Genomic DNA, 21,751 nt, shown 5'->3' on the forward strand with positions numbered 1-21,751 from the left:
AACAAAACAGTAGTTCAAAAAATATGTAGAAATGTGGACTACACTACTCTGCATTGATTCTTCATACCTCTGTTGCTCATTCCTTTGTAATTTATTTCATATTTGTTCCATGTTATAAGACTTGAGGTTTTCAAGGTAAACAGATTAAAGTCAATTAAAAAAATCGTTATGCTCTCAACATATCTTAAGGAAAATTTGAATTAGTTATTTATTTACTATGACCCATTCAATTTCCTTCAGTTTATAAAAGTTAAATGTTCAACACGATCAAACCTTCTATAAACACACACACACGAGCAGACAGCAGAGGTGTAGACTTGAGTCACATGACTTGGACTCGGGTCAGACCGAGTCATGAATTTGGTGACTCGACTTGACAAAATAAGAAAAAGACCTGCAACCTGATTTAGACTTCCACTCCAGTCTTTTAACTGAACTCGATACCTTTCGCCCAAAGGCCAGAGATTAAAAAAAGAAAATGTTGAATCACATAATTTCCCTTCATTTCTTGAGTTAACAAACACTATAAGTTCCCAGCAGGTCAACGCTTAATTCCTCACATCCTTTTTTCATAAAGAAATTCAGTCACACTTACGTCTTTAACAAACTTGTTTTAACAAAATAGAGAAAAAAGCATTCATGATTTTTGCAAATGTATATTATTTCTCTGTTGTTTAGGTGCATTACATTTGGTAAAGAGCGCATAGTGACTTGTTTCGGACTGTAAACTCAAAGGGTAGGAGACTTGGCACTTGGGACTTTAGTGCAAAGACTTGAGACTTAATTATAACTTCCAACAATGACTTTGTCCCACCTGTGACAGACAGTAAGGAATGTGTCCCACAAGGTACATCAGTTACAGCTTAATTGATGCCTCGTGTAGCTCTCCAAACAAAGTTGGGTATTTTAATTCCAACAATCAGTTGCTCAGTGGGTACACAATGTAAATATGTGGTTGTGCTGCAACAATCTTTTGGTACAACCTGATTGAGGTCTGGAGCTCTGGGTGGAAGTAACCTTTGTGTTTCAGGCTTATTGAGTTCCAGGTCCACCCACTCGTGTGGTGAGCTCGAGTGAGGTTCTGCCGTCAAATTGTAGGCTGCATGCTGAGGGCTTGTTTGGAATGTGAGTTGTTCCCATCATGCTTTGTGTGCATGTGTGTGTGGGTCTCTATGTCAGCGCAGGCTGCAGAATCCTGATCAGAATATGAGAGCTTGCTCAGTATTGTTTTGGGTGATGAGAAACTGTCAAAATGCCCCGTATTGTCTCTATACCTCTCTGTCTGTTGCTCTCTCTCTCTCTCTCTCTCTCTCTATCTCTCTCTCTCTCTCTCTCTCTCTCTCTCTCTCTCTCTCTCTCTCTCTCTCTCTCTCTCTCTCTCTCTCTTGCTTCTTCCATATCAGAGGTACTTCATGTCTCCGTGTTCAGGGATGATGCCGGAGTGGGGGGGAGCAGGTATGTTGCCACGGCAACCGGGGAAGGGACTCTCGCCTCTCTCTTTGTGGCTTCACAGTTGCCTCCGGATCATCCTTCAGTCCGAGTTCTTGCATCCTGCGACAATAAGACGTCCTTGGACCTCTGCGCTTGATGACTAATTCACAGTGTGTGTGCAGCAGGTAGGGAATGGAACTGACATGCATAGCAGAAAAAACTCAGATTACACAGTGTCCGTGCATCGAATTCAAAGATAACAGTTTGTTTTATTCACTTAAAAAACATATTTATTATCCAACTGTTGATGTGCAACACATTTGATTCATGCTTGTGATTAAATGTTGAGTTGCAGCCAACCATGATCAGTTGGAAGAGCGCCATGCCATTTCCACATCTGTGTAGCACCGCCACCTTGTGCCTTGCATGTTAAACTGCAATGCAACAGGGAGAACGGCCTGTAAATACAACCTCATTTAACCCAGATGTTACAGTAGCCTTGACAGAAAAGTTGGGAGTTTCAACCGGCGTGGGCCAACGAAGAGGTTCACGTTTGCTTTTCATCCAGCACAGAGTAGGTTTTCGGTTTTGAGAGGTTGTATTTACAGGGTGGGTGAGAAATGAAAGGGAACACCAACACAGAGATCTAGTGCTCCTTGTCATAGTGTGTTTCATCTGTATAAACAGATTCTGCATTCACATGGAGGCAACAGGACAAGGTTTTGGAAGCGGAAGCGTTCTGGTTTCCGTTTGTAGTCCGAGTAACAAATCACATGCGAGCAGTCTCTGGCTGGACTGCAATCTGGAAACCCATTGGCAATCATCTAACAACGCTTTAAGTTTTCATTGGTTTAACATTAGCTTGTCAACTGCCGAAAGAATATGATCGTGCACTCTCTCAGTCTCACATCTCAATTGAGTTGCTACTCGGACTGTAAACAATGAGCAGTGCACGGAAAAGGAAGTCCTAAGCTCCGGTTTTGCCAAGTGAAGCCGATGCAGAAGTGTGTTAAAAGTTGCATTCTCTCTACTGACCAGCAGGGGACGACTCCTCTGATTGTATGGAAGTCTATGAGAAAATGACTCGACTTCTCTCTTGATTTATTCCCTCAGTAAACATTGTAAAGATGAGTTTATGGTCTCAATCTCTAGTTTCAAGTCTTCTTCAATACAGCATGATGTTCATTTAGTAAATGATGGTCCAGTTAGAGTCAAATAGACCATAAAGCAGATTATGGTTTAGGGCGGGCTTACTGTGATTGACAGATTGCTCCCACTACCAGATATGGTCTCTCCGTCACTCCTCCTCATTCCAAATATGGTCACTTCTGTTCATTGGCTGCAAAAAACAACAACATGGCGACGGCCGTATTCCAAGATGGCACCGGCAAAATGACTGAACTCAAGGCTTCGTAACGGCAGTCCACACACCAGTGGGTGACGTCACGATGACTACGTCCACGTCTTATAGGCCGTCGGTGGTCTTGGCCGTCGTCAGAGAGACAGCCGATGGGCTCAGAGATTGTAGCGTTTAATAGTCTAGATGGGACGAGCAACATTCTACTACTTTATACTTCCACTCATAGTCTACTCTTCACTCCAATACATTTATTTTCAGTTATAGTTACAAGCTACTATTCAGATTCATATTTTATACAAAAGATCAAATGAAAGTCTTATTCAGGATTTGAATAGTGGTCCCCAACCTTTTTGGCTCCTTAAAAAAATCAGTGTGTGGGTGGGGCTGCTTGTCATGTTTCAGATGTGAGATTTGAGTTGTTCGCAAGCAATTTCCTGTCTAAAGTCTAAAAAATGTATACAAATATGTGCATGGAGGTTTTTTTTCCTCGTCCTCATGACCGCTCTTGCGACCCTTTGGAGGGGCCTGAGCCCTCGGTTGGGAACCAGCAGACACAACCACCAAACAGCATATCAAGTATTTAAAACTAGCTCCACCACGACTAGCTGCAACGGCACAATGCTACTTACACTTTGTTGCATCAGCATTTACGGTCTAATGCTGTCATGTATAATAATATTACATTAGGGGCTGTTTACTGCAGTGCCTTTGATACTTCAAGTACATTTTCACAGATGATTGCTTCTGTGCTTTTATGCACGCACGACTTTTTACTTGTAGTGGAGTGTCTTTGTGGTGGTGGAGGGTTTAAAAACGAGTTCATTAATTGCTAGACACATATAAATTTGATTATTTATGACACCAAATCCTTGCAACATACACCACATTCCGAATGCTCATATCTTTGCCAAAGTGTCTGCTTCCTGTTAAACATTGCTATAATTATGAAACACGCATCACTATCCATGATTTTGTGACACATTTGTTAAATGATGATATCAAACAGATGTATAAAAACGCATCAGTATATTTCTCACACCCTCAGGGCTCTCTTGTTCACTTTTTGTTGATGAATTGTAATTCTGTTTGAGAATGTGCACCATTATCGCACAATGTCGTTTGTATTGCATGTCATGTTGAGGAGCTCTGAGTCACAATCTAGTTCAAGTGGTGAGATTGAGCAGGTAATAACTAGTTAGTGATGTTGTTAATTATCTAGCGATTAATGAACTAGTTCATATAAACATTAGTCATTAGTAACTTTAATGGTTTTAATTGTGAGACTATTGTGCAGCGTCTGCATCTAAGGTCTAGAATGAACTTTGAAGCTCAGCTGTGGAGCCAACACGGACTCAACGAATGGACGTTTGAACCTTGACAGTTCCCTGACTTCACCTGCAGATGGAGTTTGTGTGACACGATTCAAAGCTCCAGAACAGCTGCTCAACCGTGTGCTGAGATTTGTTTTTAACCAACTGGAACGAATACCTACCATTTCTGCTGACGTTGCACATATTGGTGCATATTTCCAAATGAAGTTGTGCTAATGACTCGATCACAAACTAACTGGCACTTCTGTTTGGTTCCCGGGGCTTTGGATGAGACCTCCTGACGCTGGTGTTGTGTGCTGTCGGCTCTGCAGTGGTGGAAGAAGTATGCAGATCCTTTACTCAAGTAATAGTTCCAATGCAACAAAGTACAAAATACTCCATTATCAGTAAAAGTACTGCTAAGTAAAAGTACAGAAGCATTATAAGCTAAATGAACTTCAAATATCAAAGTAAAAGTACTCATTCTGTCCAACATATTATTATATATGACATCGTTAGCTGTTAATACTGATGTGTCAGCAGCATTTTACTGTTGTAGCTGTTCAAGCTGAGACTGTTTTGAGCGACTTTATACAGTTAGATAGTTCAGCCCAGTGGTACCCAACCTCACAAGACAAATCTGAGGGGTCGGAGTGCGTGGGTGTGTGTGTGTGCATTGGACAGTTATTGAAACAACACTTTCTGTGAGGTTCAGAGGGCGATTTACTCTTTGGTAGAGTTGCAGACAACTCATCTGCAACATGACAAGGAGACGCAACTGCTTTTTTCATGAGGGGTCAGAAGCCAAAAACGGTTGGGAGCCACGGATTTCATCTCTATCAATGTATTGTATTTTAAAAGCTCCTGATATGTTTATTGAAATGTAAATAGCTAATTTGTGAGTAACTAGTAACTACGGCTGCCAGATAAATACAGTGGAGTAAAAAGTGCGATACTTCTCTCTCCAATGTGGAGTAGAAGTCCTGAACACCACGCCCTTCTTTCTTTTGTCTTCTCTCTTCATTTGTGTGGTATTGCGGTCATGCAAAAGTAACAGAAAGTAATCTGATTACCCTGCTATTATGTGTGATACTTGGTTTCTGATTACATTTTTAACAGGTGAATAGTAATTGTATCGTATTACATTTTTAAGTCCTGCCAACATTTCATATTAATTGTATGTTTTGTATGTTTATACATTATAATTATTCTCCCTGTTGTTTAATTATTGCATCGTTCTTTTGGATAACCTGCACTATAAATATTTGACCCTGTATGGGAAGCACCTTGTTTATATGTTGAAGTGTACATATACAATTAAATATAATAGTAATAATTATAACTATTGTTATTGTTATTTTTATTATCATCATTATTATTCATGCGCATCATATGGCATAGCACCCGCAACGGGGGGTGAAATCTGTCACGTTGCCATCACTCGGGGACTTAACTGAGGTCACCTGTTAAAAGGTTGAGCGTGAGAGGTTGCAAAGGATGGAAGCTGCAAAAATACTAATGGGACAGCACTTTGCTGCAACATTTCACGTTACCATGACAACGTCAGAAAATGTACAATTGTGAGTATTTATTTTATAGCTTGTACTCCCTGATTTAAACGTCAACGTCACAAGATGAGAGGTCATTGTCAAATAATGTATTTACTTGTTTTTGTCAAAATAACAAAATGAAATGTGTGATGAATAAATCTGTGCGATATGATCTGTATAACTCTTCTGCTTTCATGTGTTTTTGTGTTCCATCTATGAGCCTTAATGATTCGGAGTAAATGTAATCTGCAGGCTGAACACCCGTGTGCCGTCCTCTTTGTTGACCTTTTATTACTTCTCCGGCTTCCACTGGTAACCCCCGTGTTTAACGTGACATGGCTATGAATTGTGGGTAATTCCCTGAGGCAAAGTCTGCAGAAATGCGGACTGACGGAAAGTGTTCATAAAGGCCCTGAAACAGTGGGTTTGACAGACAACCCTAAACCCGTACGGACTTTGCGGAACAGCGGCTCATAGTCTGAGCGAGTCTGAGTGAGTGTGGAGATTGGTTCCAACATATCCCAGCCGTTCTACATTTAACAAGTCCCTCTTCACTTCACCATTCCTCCTAAAGAGGGCAATACAGGACTGCACGTGTACAACTGGATTACTGCTCTGTAGCGCAGAGTAGGCCTACATTGCTGATATCGTCAACCACGAGCTGGTGGATGCCTGCTGGCCAAATGTTTGACTCGGTACCTCCGTCTCTGTGTGTGAATGTCTGATTAAAATGTCTCGTGACCCGGCTGTGACACCCTCAGTTGGCGAACTGATTGTTTGACAGTCTGCAAACAGACCCCACTGATGCTCTGAGAGAGAAACAGAAAAGGAAAAAGGCAACAGGGTTAAGAACTTCCGTAAATGAACCCTGCTAGGGCTTACTCCTGGCACCATGATTGTTCTTACACGTCCTCCTCCACCACTTTGGAGTTGAGTCCCTCATTTTCTCCGCTCCGCTCTCAGACGAGTAGCTGCGGGCGACGCTGCGGATAAGTGGAGCAAGGAATACAGGGAGCGGGGGAGATAGATGGAGGGGGGGGGGGGAGGGGGGGGGGCTGTGCTGCTTAACTCAGTTCCTAACTCAGTGATTTATGTAAACAAGTGCATGAGTAAGAAACGCTGCTACACGCCACACAAACAAGACCAAAAGCCTGGGCCAGTAGGCCTACACCGTCGTGATATAAACGCTTTCCTGCTCTTTCTTCTGTACAAAGTAGTTCCAGTGAAAACCTGTTCAGAGTGAGGCTGTTGAGCAGCGGTTTAACCGGATGTCTGACATGTTTGCTTGATTTTCTTTTGTTTGTCTTCCTTCCTGTCAAAAGTTTGTCCATCTTGCACTTTGCCCGTCTCTTCTGAATAAATCTCGCCCCTCCTGAATCTTAATAGCTCCGCCGGCATCAGAACGCTCTTCTTTCTTTTGTCGATCCCAAATGAAGCAGATTCACGCACCTTTTCGCTCCGGCAGTAACGGGTGCAAGTGGAAATCAAAGGGCTAATGAGGGCATTTCTCCAGTAATCAATCACGCGATGCCACGCAGAACTGAATCGTGTCATTTAGAACCGACGCAACGGAATGCTGCAGGAATAAGTATTAAAACTCACTTAAAGTTCCCTCAGGGCCGAAAGGTCTGTATACAACCACGAGCAGCCAAAAGCAACCGTGCAAGTTCTGTGTGTCTGTGCGCTCTGTTTCAATACCATGGACAGCACCGCTACCCTAGCACCCCCTGAACTACTCACTTCACCATTTGACAGCACTCAATGCTCATTGCTTAGCTGTGGGACTAACAGGAAACACATGCCCAAATGTTTAAACACCAGAAAGCATGAAGCCACTTGCCAGCTTACAGTGCAGCTACCGCTACAGGTGGGGATTTCAATATGACGGTTTATGAGCGATAGATGTTGATTGAAATGTCCCAGTGCTGCTTAAGAATCACTAAAGGTCCAGAACCACTGCTGCAGGGAGGCAGAAGGAAAAGCAATTCAAATGTAATAAAATTGATATTTATGTTGTGATCTGAACCTTTAATACAGGTTGTAAAGCCCTCTGAGACAAATTTGTTGATTTGTGATTTTGGGCCATACAAATAAATGTAATTGAAAATTGAATTCCATCCATCCATCGTCTGCTTATCGTGTTTAGAGTCAGCTGACGTTGGGCGAAGACAGGGTACACCCTGTCACAGGTAAAGACAGACAACCCTTCATCCTCACGTCCGCACCTATTGGCAGTTGAGAGTCATCAGTTAACCTCAGCTGCATGTCTTTGGATTGTTGGAGGGAGTAGAGAAGCAATGCTGTGACATGTCATGTCGAACCACGGCCCCTCCTGAGCCTGGAAATGTGATTGTATCATCTATTCGTCCCAACAACTGACTGGACAACCGACACTCTTCTAGTGCTAAGGACAGCTAATGAGAGCGCCCGAATAGGTCCAGACTTTGAAGAGCCGCGCCATTCATGAAGGCAGCGTTCGACTACTTTTAGTGGGTCGGCCCGTCTGACGCGACGCGGGAGCCTAGAGAGACGGAATGAAAGGAGACCCGCGCTATTGCCTTCTCCAGGAGGGGAAAAAGGCAGGAAGGCCGGATTTTGTAAACAAAACGAGAGATGAAACAGCGTTTGACTGTAGTTTCATTATCAGCCCTTGATGCGAGAGCATCCCGACATTATCTTGGTGGGTTCAAAGGTTTGGAATAAAACTAAGAGCGAGGCGAGAACAATTGAACAGCGTTCTCGACAATTCCCCTGCTCTCTCTCCCCGAACAGAGATGTGCTGACAGTCGTGCAGCTTGAAATGTAAATAGGTCCGACATTAGCATTCAGCCGCCATCCCATATCCTGTTTTTGTGTCTTTGCATGTGTGTTTAGGCAGGGGGGGGGGGTAACAGTAGGGAATTGGAGTATTTGATCAGACTCCCCTTGGCTGAGTGTGAATCTCAGTAGCAGGAGTTCATCTGCGGGACATTCGGTAGCGCTGGCATCAGCTTCATTGCAGATTTTGGGCATCATGCAAATCTGTGTGTGTGCGTGTCTGTGTGTGTGTGACAGTCAGTGTTTGTTTGTTTGTTTGTGTGAGTGTAATTGGCAACTCCAGCATCTGTCTCCTTACATGTAGTGCTCCTCCATTCCACACATTCAATACGCGAGATATCAGCGCGACATGCAAACACTAAGCCCTGAAACTCCTACGCAATCCGAGTCAGCTTGAGATTGTGTGTGTGTCTGTGTGTGCATTTGTGTGTGCATGTGTGTGCGTGTGTGTGTGTGTGTCTTTCTGGGCTCTTTGTCTGTCACATTCACCGGTAAGTGAACCCTTGTCCCTGAAAATCCAAATGACACAGTAAACTGTTCTTGTCACCCATAAATCCAGGCAATTATCCTGAAACACACACACACACACACACACACACACACACACACACACACGAGCAGATACTCTGTGAGCACCAGCGTTTCCAATGTATGTGTGCCAGTGTGTTAATCTGGCACCTTTTATGCCTGTTGTCAGGGACTGAGGAAGAGCGAGGAGGAGGAGGGATGTGGGAGTTTGTTCAAACTCAAGGCCTTACGTGATCCGTAGCTCTATAAATCCTTTTCAAAACTATTCAAACTAATTCAAACCGCACCAGCAGAAAGATGTACCGCAGTGTCAACACTGGTTTCCAACCTGCCTCCCGTATGTTGTTGATTTATTGCATTTGTATTGAACACACGGTCGAAAGTGATGCAAAAAAGGACAGAACATCCTGAGTTTTAGTCAAGACGTCTGAATAACGCAAGTTTTGTTTTTGTGTAAAGCTAAAATCACCCTGATGACATGATTAGGATTATTTTCTCAGACTTGACAAAGCCCCTCTAGAGCCACACAAACATTCACACTATTTTCACAGAATGGTACTCTTTATGCATAGGGTATGGTGGAAAAAAGGTGCATGCATGCAATTTATTAATCTATTGTAAAATGTTCACTGCATGGTACGGCCCGGCACGGCTCCACTTAACTTGACTCCCACTTTTTTTGCTTTACTGCATCGGCTGTTTATAAGGAGTGGACGTAGTTCTCATGACGTCACCCATTGGTTTGTGGACTGTGGTTTTGAAGCCTCGAGTTTGGCATTGTGGCCGTCGCCATCTTGGTCTTTTTTGCAACCACTGAACGGAAGTGACCATATTTGGACAATGGAGGAGTGACGTAGAGACGCTGTATACGGCTCTGGAAGCGACCTGTCTATCCCGAATTAGCCCCGCCCTAAAGCATGATCGGCTTTATGACTCTAAAAGGACCATCATTTACTAAATGCTGAATAGCATATTCTGCTTTATGAACATCATACTGTGTTGAAGAAGACTTGAAACTAGCGATTGAGACCATAAACTCACTGTAGTAAATCAAGACAGAAATAGTAAAATTCTCATAGGCTTCTATACAATCAGACTTCTTTTTATGAATGAATGAATGAATGAATGAATTTTATTTATATAGCGCTTTTCACAGACAGTACTATCACAAAGTGCTGAACATAGCAGACATTTAAAAGCAGAGGAGTCGCCCCCTGATGGTCAGTCAAGAGAATGCAAGTTTGAAGGACTCCACGTTTCAGAACCCGAGGTTACCGCCTTATTTTCCATGAGGAAGAAATGTTGACAGTACCTGGTACCTAGTACCTCGTTGAAGTTCCAAGCACGTCGAGACAAGAGGGTGGAGTTGAAACACTGCAGAAACACTGTCACTAACAGGACATCCTGCACAAAACCAAGCTACAGTCAGTAGCAAGAGCTGGTCTATTTGTTCACACTACTACAAAACGCACCTGCTACATGATACCTGCTTGAAACGGTCCAGGTTTGGTTAAGTTTCGGCACCAAGAAAACTTGGTTAGGTTTAAGAAGAGATCGTGGTCTGGGTTAAAATAAGTATGTTAATCCTGGAAGTTATCTCAGGGGGTGTGTCTTGTCGTGAAGTGGGTGTGTTGTTTAGCCTACGAGACTGCAGATAGGACCATCTCAATGTTTCATTGACTCGCACCTGATTTTTCAAAATGGCAGCCCGCAAAACTAGGCCATTCAAAACAGCGTACAATTGAAAAAGTGCCGACGTTCTGTCTGCCGATGATGGTCACGAAGATGATGTCACTGCAGTCACTTCGCAATGGCGATCAGCTAAGAATCTAGGCTGAAGGGGTTCTATGCGCAGTGGAAAACTCAATAGAGAAAATGACCTGCAGTGAGTTGAGCCGAACCACACGGTGGAAATGAGGCATATGAGGTGTGCAGAAACTGCGACATTGTGACATCCAAATGATTTGCACAGTTAGGAAATAAAGGGCACCAAAGTAAAAGGTTTGTGTTAGTGTTGACGGTAGATTTGTTACATCAAAGGTCAGTGGTGATCACTTAAATAGACTCCTGACGGTGTCCCTGAGGGTCAAAACATGACATCGTTTCAGAGAAGATTGAGAAAACAGAACGTGAAAGGTCATGTTTTGACCCTCAGGGCCACCGTAACTTCACAGCATGTGAAAACAGAAGCACGTGTCTTCTCTGGCTCTGAAGGAGCTTATTGTTTTTGTTGTTTGAGGACATGTTTTTCGATTCTTCATCAGAGTTGACATTGATGACGCCGACAGGAAGGGCAGATAGAGATCCACAAATGAAATTAAACCAGGGGTGTGGCGGTACGTGTTCCTGGAGGAGCTTTGTTAAGTCTGAGAAAATGACCCTGATGATGTCATGAGGGTTATCTTGGCTTGAGCTTGGAGAAAAAAGTCAAACAGAAAGACTGCTTTACCACCTGGGAGCATGGAGTTTCAAAAATGTGGGTGTTTGCCAGGATGCTCTCCAGTTGCAATATGGGATGGCAAGGCAGCTTTATTTATACAGCACATTTCAAACCCAAAAGCAATTCAAAGTGCTTCACACAGGCAAAGAGTAAAAGCGTTACAATTACATTTTAAATCAAAAAGCAATAAACAACAGAACAAATGTGATCAAATAAAATAAGATTATCACTTATCAGTCCCACAGCAGGGACATTTTTCAGTATTACAGCAGCAAAGGGGATAGTGAAAGTAAAATGCATCAAGTAATCAAACAGAAAGGTGTAATAATAAGTCAAATGTAAAACTAACAAAAACTAAAATAAGATATAATCAGACTGGATGGTTGAGTTCACATGACTGCACATATGAACAATACAATGTTGATATTGCAGACACAAGAACAGAAATACAGTCAGAGTGCAGCAAAGAGCTGAAAGTTGCCCCACAAGGAAATACAAGGTTAGCCCTGGACACACTCGCACATACACAACTGTGCACATGATCCCCCTCCGGGTCTGGTGGAGTTAAAAACATACATACAGTATATGGTGTTTTGAGTCCCTGTGATTTATATGTATCCGGGGTTCCACTTTCCACTGTCCATAACCTTAAGCAGGAAAAAAACAAGGACATCCGCAAAAGAGCGAGCCAGGAGCAAAGCGTCTGCCCTGTGAGACAGCAGGAAGCTTAGGATTCAGCAGTTTTGGAGCTTGACCCATATTAAGAAACTAAAACTCAGGACATGTCAGCCACTGCCGCATTTACTTTGAATGCTTTTTTTCTGTCTCTTGTAAGTCCCAAAGTGTATTACAGTGCCATACAAAATTCCTGCTAAACCTGCAAAAAGAAAATTTGAATTATAGACCAAATCAGACAGGCAGCAGGTGGTGTCTCAGGACATTGGTGGATGAGGAACAAGGCACAAGCAAGGCAAGTTGTTGATTAAATATTAAGAAGTTACATGTAACAATTATTATTTTTTGAGGTAAAGAGAAATCCAATTTAAATGTGTGTAACGGAGATGATTTGAATTAGCTAAATGTAATCTAGTTAAATTACACGGAGACAGTCCCGGTACTAGACGCATGTTAATAAGACGTAAAGAGAAGCAGGAGGATTTGAGTTCTCTTATGGGAGCCTCTGTGTTCAGAAGCCATTTCTGATTAATATCAGGATTACAGCTGGGTATTAGTGAGGATACGTGTGATTTGCAATTATGCAGCAATGCTGTATTCAAGTCACATGGGCTGCGTTTTGGTTTGGGGCAATGTCAGTGCTGTTATCAGATAATTCCCTCCCCATAAAGTAAATGCATGGGTTGAATTTATATTCTGAATTTCCATAGTCCAGCAGACACTGCACACTCTGCTTTGTTGTTGCTTTTTATAAGGGTTTCGAACACATTATGGACGATGGAAAATCTATTTTTAACCAAATGAGAAAAGACATGTCAGGACGCATATATCTTGTAAAAAAATTGGGAACAGATATGTGTCCTTAATGCTCTTTTGGGGATAATATACAGAGCAGTTCAGCATCATTTGAATTTGGAGCAGAAACATTTACATACAGGGATTTTTCTCAATGGGGTGTGTGGACAGGGAACTCTGGCAAGTGAGCCTTTGCAGACAAAACGTGGCAGTTAAAGGATAAAGATGGTGGTGTTCTCATAGACTATAAAGAAGTGGACGTAGCCACCTTGACATCACCCATAGGTTTGTAGATTGAAGCCTCAAATTCGTGATTTTGGCTGTTGTGACACAAAAGGGTGGAGCTAAGTACAACCTCAATAGCACACTCTGCTTTATGAACATCATGCTTGAAGAAGACTTGAAACTAGAGATTGAGACCATAAACTCATGTTTACTGAGGTAATAAATCACGAGAGAAGTAGAGTCATTTTCTCATAGACTTCTATAGAAATCGGACCGGAGGAGTCGCCCCCTGATGGTCAGTAGAGAGAATACAGGTTCAAGAGACTAACGTTTCAGAAGTGGAGATTGCCGCTGGTAATTCTATATCTTTTTTAAAGTCAACAAATCTCTTGAAAAGACACAAAAGAACAATATGATCAGATTTGATCACACCAGCATTAAAACAGCTGCATTTTGTGGTGGCGAAGAACTTTAGAGTTGAGTTCAACTTCATTAATGTGTTTTTTAAATTACCAATATTGCCATTTAAAAATGATTTGTTTCTTCAGCATTCTAATCATTTATTTATTATGATAAATACTCTCATTACCTCTCCCCTGCCAGCTACGTAGTATGCTCATTCCCCCCTCTAGTAGCCCCAACATTGCACTCATTTAGCAGACGCTTTTATCCAAAGCGACTTACAATTCAGATGATCACACCGTTGGCACAGCTACGGGTTAAGTGTCTTGCTCAAGGACACATCGACAGGCAACTAGCCCGGGATCGAACCACCGACCCTCTGATTGAAGGACGGCCCTGCTCGCCACTTAGCCACAGTCGCCCTCCAGTGACTCTGATATTGTGAGGAATTTCACTGTACCACTTCCTGCTGTGATTGACTGGGCCTTGACTGTCTCTCAAAACCCTCACATTTCCGCTGTCTGAGGCACTCTGCCCCAAGCTCACTAGTTCCCAATGAGGACGCAGATCTTTTGGAACATAGTTCAGTTGCTCAGTAATTTCCCAAAACAGCTGGCCACTGTAGTTTTTAGCAAATGTTACTGAAACAGGAGGGAAAAGTGCATTTGTTCGGGACTATTTTCAGCCATGGATTAGTGCACATTTGGTGCTCTAGCGAGCATTTGGGGCAGCAGAACGGTGTTTGTGGGACTGAGTCAAAACAAACTGCAGCGTGTGTGTGTGCTCATGGTGATGATGTGTTTTTAATAGTTCGTGGACAACGATGGAGCTCTTTGGCACAGAGGCTTGCATACACACATAATACTTGTTCGCCGATTCACTCATTGTTGATTTGGGTCTTTTCATTTTCATTCGTGGCTACTTTGCCAGCATTGAGTGCATATCAATCTCTGGCATGTGTGTGTGTGTGTGTGTGTGAGAGAGTCTGTCAAGATTACAGCTGCCGACAACCTCTGAGCATCTTCTTTTCTTTGATTATTACTGGAACAAGTCAGCATCTGTGTCAACCAGGGCAGATGGCAACGGAGACTGTCGTCAATCCAGATTGACGGTAAATAGAGGCAGTTAACCCAGTGTGTGTGTGTGTGTGTGTGTGTGTGTGCATGTGTGCAAAAAGAGGGCAGCGTGTGCATACTCCAGCACCTCTTGATGCTGCATGTCTCCTCCCCCTCCCATGGTGAGAAGCTCATCATCAGAATAGCTCTCTCTCTCTCTACACTTGTTGAGGAGCTGTCATCTCTTTTTCTCCCTCCCTCCCTTTCTCCCTCGCTCTGTCATCTTTCCAGGCTGCAGGGGCGGATCAAAGCCACGTGGAGGCGGAGGGAGATGGGGGGGGGCGGGTATAGAGAGAGGGAAGAGCAGGATGAAGCGAGAGGATTTCAGTTTTTTTAGGGGTGAAAGAGAGGACAGGGTGGCTCTGTGACACACATACAACCCGCCCCCCAGCTGAAATATGCTGCTATAAGGAGCGCTGAGGTTTGAGCTGCTGCTGCAACCCAGCTGAACATACGCAGACATGAATGACACAAACAAGCGCATGTTGATCTTGAACACATATAAGGCTGAAAATCAACATCACAGACTATTTAACCAGCACAGCAGACTTTAAAAAAATCCAGCTTTCGTCACCCAGTCTGATCCTGTGAGAAAGGTTGAATCAACATGGTTGGCACTCTTCTAGAAGGCATTATCATTACAGATCTGCTCAACACAGGGGGGGGGGGGGGGGGGGGGGGGCTGTAATGATGACTTTTTTAATGATTCCCCCCCGCACACATTCAGTGCAGTTTTTCCTTTCTGCCACAAGGTGACAGCGTTGGATGATCTGACGACACGCTGCTAAATTACAGGACCTCACATATTTGACCCAGTAAATCACCTCATATGACACCGGGAATGGTGAGTCATATACAACACCATTTTAGGCAGCGTTAACGTCGTGATAGAATACAGTAACAGGCAGCGGCATGTTCTCATGGCTCTGTTGCAAAATCCATGGATGTCGCAGTGAAAAAGAAATCCAATCCACTAATAATTTACAGTCACAAACAGTTGACCATTATAATCTACTGTTTATACATTTAAAGATTCTGACTCTCAACTCATCAAATGTTGGGTCGGTGGTCCTACGCTTCAAACTATGACCCTCTGCGTTTGAAACTGTAACGTTTATTGTGGACGTCTCAGGGACGGCGGTTCAGTTTCAGCTCGTTCCAAGCAAAGACTGATTATAAGTACCGCACCTTCCGGACTATAGAGCGCACCGGTATATAGGCCGCACCAGCTGATGTTTAAAAGAAAAAAGAATTTGTACACAGATAAGCCGCACCGGTCTATAAGCCGCAGGTGTCCCCGTTGAACAGCAAGATGCTTTTAACAGCACTAAAGTTGTCTTCTTCTCTGAACATCATAACATGTCGCTAGCTTCTAAGCTAATTTTAACATTACGGCCAAAGGGGAAATGCTAACCGCGATAAGCATTAGCGAATATAATATATATTCGTACATCTTTTCATGCAGACATACTTACAGACTAAGGTCTCTCAAGGCTACCAAACGGAAGAAGTAAAACTAAGCAGCGTGTCTTCTCATTAGAATCTAAAAGCAACGAGGCAATAACTGTTGTTGCTCATAGCTCGTAGCTTCGGAATACCGTAGCTGTTGTGCTAGCAGCTAGCAGAGCTACGAGCAACAACAGGACTCAGGACAGCAAAGTTATATTGCAAACCAAGATGATTTATTTCTCTCACTCAAAAACACGCACACAAAAACACGCAATAACTGTTGTTGCTCGTAGCTCGTAGCTCTGCTAGCTGCTAGCACAACAGCTACGGTATTCCGAAGCTACAAGCTACGAGCAACAACAGTTATTGCCTCGTTGCTTTTAGATTCTAATGAGAAGACACGCTGCTTCGTTTCACTTCTTCCGTTTGGTAGCCTTGAGAGACCTTAGTCTGTAAGTATGTCTGCATGAAAAGATGTACGAAGATATATTATATTCGCGAATGCTAATCGCGGTTAGCATTTCCCCATTGGCCGTAATGTTAAAATTAGCTTAGAAGCTAGCGAGTCGGACATGTACCTACCGGTTCATGATGTGGTGTGTTCAAGGACCCAAATGCAGACTCAGGACAGCAGAGTTATATTGCAAACCAGGATGATTTATTTCTCTCACTCAAAAACACGCACACAAAAAACTCTTGAACAAGTTTTGTAGAACAATTTTGTAGAACTGTAAAAACAAAAACTGTAAAAACCGGTAATACGTCAACTAGGAGGCGTCTCCACGCGCTCCGCACAGGTCCAAGAATTGCTTCGTTCGTGCTTTCAGTCAATCTTTCATCAGTGTTATGTATTCATCCGCCATATGCTCCGTGGTGAGACGGCGAGAGAGCGCCATACAGCGATCATAGTTCGTCGATTGTTGGCCACAATTGTGGCAAATCTTCTAGATATCTTCCAGATATGATCTTAGTTCATGTATAATTGTGTTTACAATGGCTGGTATGATAATGTTGCGCGGCCTTTTTTTTCTGACTTTTATTTTAATATGTCTGGACTATTTCGGGTATTTTTCTCCGTGACAAATGCTTTCAACAACACAACTGTACCCCCCCCCCCCACCCCACAGCATGCGAGTAATATGTGTGTTTTCATAGTCTGCTTTATCTCAGCCATTCATTGTTTGTTCAGGTGGTGTTTGGACAACCTTTTGGCAGGTGCTTCGTGGTGTTCTACTCAGATCTGTAGCCTCTTTGATTTGATTAAAATAAAAGCTAAACAGACCCCCACCCCACGAGGGTACAGAATCCGTAAAATCCATAATACAGACACACTTACATTACAGACTAAGGTCTCTCAAGGCTACCATACGGAAGAAGTAAAACGAAGCAGCGTGTCTACGTAGCTCGTAGCTCTGAGTAGCATTTACGGCTAACTGGCTTGGCCAGTTGCTGCTAGCACAACAGCTATTCAGAGCGATGAGCAACAACAGTTATTGCCTCATTGCTTTTCGTTTGGTAGCCGTGAGAGACCTTAGTCTGTAATGCAAGTATGTCTGCATGAAAAGAAGTACGAAGATATATTATATATTCGCTAATGCTAATCGCGGTTAGCATTTTCCCATTGGCGGTAATGTTAAAATTTGCTTAGAAGCTAGCGAGTCGGACATGTACTGTTAAAAGCATCTTGCCGTTCAACCTTTTTTGTTAACAGTCCTAGTGAGAGGTAGGTCAAAGGTACTTCATCCATATTGTAGTGACCCTGTCAGTAACAGCTGGTAGCAGAGGGGTTGCTGGTAGCAACTGTTCTGTGTCGGGAGCTAGTAAATGTTGTGTTAGACCGGAGCCGGAAGTTGCGGTTGTTGTTGTGGCGGAGAAAAGCTACGAAAAAATCCGTCTATAAATCGCACTGGACTATAAGCCGATGCCTCAAAGCGTGGGGTAAAAAGTAGCGGCTTATAGTCCGAAAAGTACGGTAGTCACCCGTTGGTTTGTGGACTACGGTTTGGAAGAAATTGTCTTTTTTTCTCACGAAATATTCAAAAAGAACCGATAAGAGTATCAAAAAGAACCGATAAGAGTATCAAAAAGGAACCGAACCATTAAGCAGTATCGATAAAATCCAAACGATACCCATTCCTAGTGAGAAGCAGGGTGATTTACTCATAGATTTCTGTACGATCAGACTTATTTTTGCAACCAGAGGAGTCGGCCCCGATGGCCATTATAAAGAATGCAAGTTTAAGGAACTTTACAGACCCGTGAGTTGCTGCCTGGTAACATGCATATAGTCTCTTCTCAAAATAAACCTCCAATATAGGTTTACTTAGTTTCAGACTTACTTACGCAACAAAACTACTTGGTTAGGTTTTTAAGGACCCCGTGATTTTAGTTAAAATAAGTTGGTCACGTTTGTTACTTAACTGGCGTTAGTTATGCACAGAAGTTACGTAACAAAACTAACGCAAAATAAGTCAACATTGACTGGGTTTCACATGAAGGGACAGGAACAGAGGTCTACGTAGTGAAAGTCCTGTTTGTTTGACCCGTCCAACCTTCTCTGCTCTACGGTAACTTTCTTGCTCTTTATTCTATGTCCGTTGCTCTGACCATCTCGTAATGAAGCGGATGGGTTTTACCCTATGAAACCCTCGTGCGTCTTATAAAAATGCTGAAGGGTTCCTCGGTGCGTCTGTATCAGATCCTGACACAATGGGAGTGAGAACGGGTTGACAGCCAAATACCTTGAATCAAACCCGGGCCACTGCGGTAAGGACTTGACTTTACAACAGGTAAAACTGGCAAGTTTTAAACAAATTCAAAACAACAACTGTATAAAGGTCTTTTCTGCTAACTGCAAAAGGGTCAAAATGTGTTCCTTCAGTCTAAATTAAGCCAATTCATTGCACCTTCTTAAAATAAATTCTTGAATCTCGTCCACCTTACCCTGGGGAGTCTATCTCTGCCCTCTCTGCCCTGAGGGAAGCAGCTCCAACTCTTGCTGCAGGGGTCAGTGGCAATTATGTTTTGCCTCTATTCAAAATGTCTGAGAGTGATGATAGCTGCTCAATGATGATCTTACCGGCTACCCTTTTCAACTTGGCTTTGACTTTTACATTACTTCACCTTGCTTTGAAAGATTTGTAAAATATGGTCATCAGTTTTCTATTAATATCAAAAACATTATACCTGTCTGGTTAGGGTTTTTTCAGGCTGTTTCTAATTTGTATTGAAGTCCTTGTCCATGATTGTTCCCATGGTAATTGCAACTTTTCACAGCATCCACGATTTGTCCTCTGATGATGGTTTCCGTGGAGGGATGTGATGTTCTCCGGAAATCAATGACCATGTCATTTGTTTTGGTGACATTCATCTTCAAGTATAGCAGCACTAGAGAAAGTCATCGACTTCAGGGCCATGTCCATGCTCCCCCTTCAACGCACAGGGACAGGGCCGTCCACAGTGATGTGCCTCCTGACTCCTGCAGCGAAGATATCCCAACCTACTTTCAATGCAAATCATCTTCTTTGAAGTATTTCTTAAAATAAAGTTTGAACTGCCTAAAATACAGTATTCTATCTTGTTGCACAATCTAGACAATTATTTATACAAGTTCAATCAGGTTGAACTCTTCCTGCCGCTTTTTTAGAGAAAACAAAAATACAAATATGTATATTAAAAAAAAGCATAGCCCACGTACAAACAAGAAGAAACTGAAATACCAAAACGTTCTCACTCCCAACTCTTGCAACCCTTGCTGGTGTCAATTTACGTTCGTATCATATCTTTTCCAAATAAATCATTTTTTACAGGAAACAACTTGGTTTGGTTGAGGCAATAAAACTACATGGTCAGGTTGAAGAAAAGATTGTGGTTTGGGTTATAAAATAAGTATGATTCCTACGTAGCTAGGTAGACTACGTTACATACATAATGTAGTTACATAACCAAGATAATGCAGTTAAGTAGTGTGTATAATGGAGTGGTGGGCCGTCGGGGCCAGCAAAGCCTTCTCTGCTGGCCTAAACAGAATCACAAAGTTCTAGCAATTTTATAATTTATAATTTTTTCATAAATACACATGTATTGTAATTATTTTTCCCATTAGCTTATTTTCTCAATGCACAGCTACTGTCTTCCTCAGTTTCTGCTTCCAGCGCTGGAAGTATAGTATGGTATTATTCAAACGTATTGTTTGATTCGTAATGCGTATTCAACCGTGAGCCTCGTTCCGAACGGTTCAATACGAATATGTGTATTGTTACATCCCTAACAACCTGTACCTGTCAGAATGAGGTTATTAGGGGGTGGCTCAACTGTAGTAGGACAGCACTGAAGGCCCAGGTAGAAAACACACGGCCCACCACTGGTGTGATGTAATGTGCGCAATTTAAAATAAGTAAACCTTTACTTTTGGTTTCACACGGGACACGAGCAGCTGTCTCCTGGGTGAAAGTCCTGTGTTTTCATTCTTGATTTTATATTACAACAAATCAAATAATTCTACATCCTATTTTGCAGAAATTATACCTACTGCATGAGACCACACATGAGGAACTAGAGCCAAGTTCGACAGTTTGGGGGTGTCTACTTTAGTAAACTTTATCAACCCAAAGTTACCCAGAGTCCAGTGTGTTCCTAGATGGATGTTTCTCAGTCCCCAATAGAGCTGACACACTTGTTCTGGTCATGCCCTAGATGAGTTATATTTTAGAAATCAGTTCTGAGGTTCCCATTGCCAAATTTGGCACTCCAAATGTACATGACCTCAAAACAGACCAATCGGGGAATATTATAAAAGTGGAGGCCATTAGCTCGTTAACTGCGGCGCTTTTCGATGCATACCAGGCCTCCCGTAAACCCAACAACTTTAACTGAGTCAGTCCCACTCCCCACACACACTTGCTGTCTCCATTCCGCTTTCGATCTAAAAGGACTGAACTGGACTTTTGCCCGGCGTGCTTTTACAGGTCATCTGCGCCGTCTCTCCTCAAAAGCGGTACAACTTCAGACTTTGTTTTCTGACCCACCCACCCTGACTTCCCTACACAGACCTTATCGCTCATTGTACTGCTTCACCTGACTTCCTCCTCTACTCACGGCATAACTACGGCCACATAGAGCGGCGTAGATTGACGCGTAGGGCCACCGACCAAGCTGGTCCAGCCGTATTTGGACAGCCTCTCCTCAAAGCCATTCATTTTGTTGCATTTTGTTTGGCTCTGAATTAAGTGGGTGGGAATGTTCGATTTCTGACTGTTAGAACATTGTCGGACACAGCCCCCCCCCCCCCCGACCCACACTTAAGACATCAGAAAGGTATGAGAGAAGGGGGTTAGTGAATACATCAAGCACTTTGTTTGAGGCTATTTATTTATTATTGGGGTCTTGATCCTTGCAGGTTCAGCTCTATGTGTTTTTGAATGCATGGGTCCATCTGGATATCAGGTAAGATGGTCTGCAGAGCCTCCGGTCCTTTTCAACCCATGAAAAGCTGTACAGACGTTATTGAGGTGCCAGTGTACAATATTTTACTGTATAGGTAGAGTGAACTCCATGATATATGGGTCAATTATCGAAAATGACTCATTATGTCAAATAGTATTATTATTTGGTGCTTCAGTTGTATTGTTGCACCTCAGTGTCTCTGTATTGTA

The sequence above is a fragment of the Melanostigma gelatinosum genome (genome assembly GCF_949748355.1).
Source record: "Melanostigma gelatinosum genome assembly, chromosome: 3".
NCBI classification, from domain to species: Eukaryota; Metazoa; Chordata; class Actinopteri; order Perciformes; family Zoarcidae; genus Melanostigma; species Melanostigma gelatinosum.